The sequence below is a fragment of the Sciurus vulgaris genome (genome assembly GCF_902686455.1).
Source record: "Sciurus vulgaris genome assembly, chromosome: 13".
NCBI classification, from domain to species: Eukaryota; Metazoa; Chordata; class Mammalia; order Rodentia; family Sciuridae; genus Sciurus; species Sciurus vulgaris.
The window spans coordinates 36,944,362-36,949,715 of record NC_136474.1 but is presented as its reverse complement, the minus strand read 5'-3'; positions in this window follow the sequence as shown (position 1 = coordinate 36,949,715).

Below are 5,354 nucleotides of genomic sequence, written 5' to 3'. Positions count from 1 at the left end.
GGCATGGAAACAGAGTGGAAACAAAGAGCGGAAAATGTCTTTCATTTTTAAAGGTTATTTTCCATTAGATTTGTATTATTGATTGGTTTTTATAACACTTCAGAAATTTCACTCCTCCTTCTTGATTGCATAGTTTCTGACAAGAAGTTTGATATAAGTCTCATCCTGGTTTGTTTTTAAAGTTTTGTTCTCCTTCTCTGGTTTTTAACATTTTTCCCCCTTTGTCTTTGATTTTCTGCAGTTTGAATATGATTTGCCTATGTGTAGATTGTTGTTTGTAGTACTTTTCTGATCTTCATGAATTTGTGGTTTGATGTCTGTTGTTAATGTTAGAAAACTCTTCTATCAATATTGCTTTGAAGTATCTGATCCTTTTCATCTTTCTTTAACTTCTAGAATTCCCATTGTGCAAGTTACACCTTTTGCCATCGTCATAAAAATCTTGGAAATTTTTTTTTTCATTTTTTTTTCCTTTTTGCAGTTTAGATTGAGATGTTTTTATTCACCTATTTTCAAGATTATTAATCCTGGCCTTGACTGTGTCCAATTTACTGATGAACTAATCAAAGATATTCTTTGTTTTCCTGTAGTATTTTGATTTCCAGCATTTTTTCAGTCTTTATTAGATTTCCCACTTATTTGCTTACATTACCCCTCTATTGTTGCATGTTGCCCACTTTTTCAGTAGACTTCTGTCATAGTAACCATAGTTATTTTAAATTCCTTGTCTTGTAATTCCTATAACTCTACCTTATTGGATTCTGGTTTTCATGCTGGCTTTGTCTCTCCAAATTGTTTTTTCTTATCTTTTTACATTCTTGACAGTTTTCTTTGAGAGTCAGAGGTGATATATCAGACTCCAAACTGAGGTACTAGTGGTTCCCCCTTTATCCATGATTTCACTTTCTACAGTTTTACTTACCAGTATGGTCAAATATGGTTTGAAAATACTAAATGGAAAATTCTAGAAATAAACAATTCCTAAATTTTGAATTGTGTACTGTTCTGAGTAGTGTGATGAAATCTCATGCCATTCTTCTCTGCCCTACCTAGGGTGTGAATCATCCCTGTGGCAAGCATATCTACACCATATAAACTTCAAACCCAATACCATGAAGGTTTGATGATCCAGAGTCACTCAGAGCCAATGATGCTTCCTCTGATGTCAGGTCATTAGTAGCCTAATGCTGCCTCACTATGCCTACATCATTCACTCACAGCATCTCATCCCCTAGGCCCAGCATCATCTCTCATCATCATCATCATCATCATCATCATCATCATCTTAAGAATAAGAAGGATGAATATAGTACTCTAAGATATTTTGAGAGAAACTACCTTAATTTTTAAGTATAGTTTTATATTTAAGGATATTTTTGCAGTACAGTTTTAGTTGTTCTATTTTATTATTACTTATTGTTGTTAAGCTTTTACTGTGCTTAATTTATAAGCTAAAGTTTATCACAGGTATATATGTAGAGGAAAATCAGCATACATATGTAGGGTTTGGTACTTGTGGTCTCTGCCATCCACTGTAGATCTTGGGAATATCTCCTATGGATAAGGGAGGATGACTAGATAAGCTGTTGGTGTGAGGTTTTATGTTTATCAGATCAGCAGTTAGGTTATGACTGCTGTTTGCATTAAATGTATATATGAGAAGATACAATTTTCTCTAGTGTCTTTATTTTCATCTCTTCTGTTGTTTTTGGTCACTAGAAATCACATTATATATGAAATCCAAGTCTTGCAATTCTTCCAGATGTAATTCATCATTTATTATATATCATCTTTATTCATGTAGTGTGGGAAGAGGAGATGCAACTGGAATCCTTTGGGTCTCAGTATTTTAGTAGCCCTGGGCCTCTGGTCTATGCCCTTCACAGGTGCTTCTTAGCTTTGTTGTCCCTCTTAGGCGAGACAGAATGGATATAGAGGGTTAGAGTTGGATAATTTCCCTTTCCCCAAGTTGAATAAAGCTTTGGTGAAGTCTTTTCTAGGATGGTCCTTTTTGTGTGTGTAGAATGCTCTCAGTTTAGTTATAAATGTTATTTTTCCTTCCTTCTGTCAAACATGAGACTTCAGAGCTTCACTTTAAGATCTTGGCAGATCTTCAAAATGTAAAACTCATAAAATCTTAGGGTCCTTAGACTGAGGCCCCAGAGTTTATTATCCTCAAAATTAGTCAATACTCAGCTTAATAAACTTTTTAAAAAGGGAAAATGTAAAGAAAATCTGTTTACACAGAACACATTTCAAATGAAGAACAGGAATAAGTAATACAAAATTTCATGAAGAATGAAATTTTGACATGAGATCACCGCTAGCCCTAGAGCTGACTGTATCTGGTCAACAGGAGTCACTCTTTATTCTAGGGACTTCTCATCCCAAAGGCAAATCTGGAAAACAATGAAGACTCTGCAGCCAATATGTCTAGGAAAGAGTGCTCCTCTAGGAAAGCAGCTATCCTCTCAGGGCATTGGATTATGCACCTGGCAAATGGCTCACTCATCAACAACTTCTTTCAAGACAGGCTTTAAGGGTTTTGCTTTATTGCGCCTTAAGCCAAAATTATTTCAATACATTTATTTTAGCACAAAGTAATTGGTTTCAATGTGAAATTTTCATATATGCATTCGAAATGCTTTGTTTGTATCTACTCCCCTCCTACTTACCTCTACCTTATCTCCTTCCCCTTTCCTGATAGTCTCCCTACTTACTTTCATATCATCTTCTTTTCTTCCTATATTCTACATGTGAAGAGAAAACATGCAATAATTTTCTTTCTGAGTTTGGCCTATTTTACTTCATATGATCATCTCTAGTTCCATGCGTTTTCCTACAAATGACATAATTTTACTCTTAGTCATGACTAAGTAAAACTCCACTGTGTACATATACCACATTTCCTTTGTCCAGTTATCTGTTTATAGATTCCTAGGCTGATTCCATAACTTACTGTTTTGAATTGTGATGAAATAAACTTGGGCATATGTGTATAATTCAAGTATACTAAATTTAATTTTTTGGATAAATTCTGAGCAGTGGTATATCTGGATGATATGGTAGTTCTGTTTTTGGTTTTCTGAGGAACCTCCATACTGATTTCCATAAAGGTTGTACTAATTTACCTTCCCACTAGCAGTGTATAAGAACTCCTTTCCCACACATCCTCGTCAACACTTCTTGTTGTTTGTATTCTAGATGATTGCCACCATAACTAGAAATAGATGGAATCTCAATGTAGTTTTGATTTGCATTTCCATGATGGATAAAGATGATATCATTTCTTTCTGTACTTGTTGACCATTTGTACTTCTTTCAAGTAGGGTCTGTTCAGTTCATTTGCCCATTTAATGAATGGGTTATTTGGTTGGTTGTGTATGTGTTGGGGGGTGATTGAGATTTTTGAGTTCTTTATATAATTTAGATGTTAATACTATGTTGGAAGAGTAGCTGGCAAAGATTGTCTCCCATTCTATAGGTTCTCCCTTCATTCCATTGTTTCTTTTGTTGGGCATAAGCTTTTAAATTTTGTGCCATTCCATTTATCAATTTCTTGGTATTTCCTGAGTTTTAGGAGTCCTATTGAAGAAGTCATTGCCTGCAACTAAATGTTGGAGTGCTGCCAGTATGTATTCTTCCAGCAGTTTGCAAAGTTTCTTGTCTAATTCCTAGGTCTTTGTTTCACTTTGAGTTGACTTTTGAATAAGGTGAGAGGTATGAATCTAGTTTTATTCTTTTACATAGTGACTTCCTAGTTACCCTGGCACATTTTACTAAAGAGTCTATCTTTTCTCAAGTGTATGTTTTTGACACATTTTTCAAAAATCAGATAACTGTAGTTGTGTTCTCCATTCTGTTCCATTGGTTTATGTGTCTGTTTTTATGCTAGTACCATGCTATTTTTTTTTTTTTTTTTTACTATGGCTCTGTAGTATAGTTTGAAATTGGGTATTCTGATGCTTCCAGCATTGTTTTGGCTAGTTTAGTTTTTTTTTCTTACATATAAATTGTAGGATTATCTTTTCTAGCTCTATGAAGAATGTCATTTATATATTGATAGGGATTTTATTGAATTTGTAGATCACTTTTGGTAGTATGATCATTTTAACAATATTAATTCTGCCTATCCTTGAACATGGGAGGTCTTTCCATCTTCTAGCATCTTCTTCAATTTCTTTATTCAACATACTGTAATTTTCTTTCTACAGATCTGTCACTTCCTGGGTTAGGTTATCCCTAGGGTTTTTTTTTTTTTTTTTTTTTTTTTTAGGCTATTGTGAATGGACTTATTTTCCTGATTTCTTTCTTAGTGGGTTCATTAATGGTTTATAGAAAGGTAATGGATTTTTGTTGATTTTTATTTGCATTGGCATACCAAAACTGTTAACATCATAAGCTTTGCCAAAACCCAGTTAGATGCATTCTTGAAGAAGCCCTTTTAAGCAGTCACAAAGTTCAGATCAAATTTCTATAATTGTCCTCCCAGGAAACCTGCCTCTGGCCATTGCAAAGATTCACAGTAGTATTTTTCTCTCCTGCTGAGAATTATATTAACTTTCATGTACTTTATTAAAAGACCACCAATCAAGGACTTGCAATACTTTTTGACAACCTCCTTATTCCAAATTGAAATAGCTTTTAAGAAATTTGTTTAAATTTTAGGTGCTATTAAATTCATTTTTGTTTGTTTTCTTACCTTGGGTTCTTGGATTTAGGGTTATCAAAATGAGTAACAGAACTGAAAAGAATTTAGGCATAGGCAAAACTTTATTTAGGAACTTTTGTTTGGCTAAAGGAGAGACAACACATGGTGAGCAGAAATCCCAGGCTGACACACATGTAAGGACGAAGGTGCAGTTTTTATGGTATCAACGGGGTAAGTAGGAACTCTGTCTCTTGTCTCTTGATGTCTTCACATACAGAAGTGGGACTTCTCACTTCTTTGTTAGTCACAATTCTCATTACCATGTGAAGTTTCCACTTAGAGGTGTGTGTTTCACTACGCTGAGGTAAAGGTAGCTGTGTATTTCTTTACTATTTTATGCATGCATTTGCTCCTTATCACCTGGACTTTGCCCTTATCTGAAACAGACTCTAAAATTATTACTTTCAAACTATGGAAAACTCTGCTTTGACTGCCTTTAGCTGACACTTCTGCTGACCACAAAATCTCAAAAGTCTGAGCTGCCTTTCCAGCTTCCCATCTCCTGGCATATTATCTTACTCCCATAATCTAGAAGATTGGTTCACTCCTAGTTTTCTGGCATGGCAGTTAACCCCATAAGACTGAATGCTAGCTTGGGTCCCTTAATTCCTTCTGAGAGATGTCTATCCCTTAATCCTAAAGA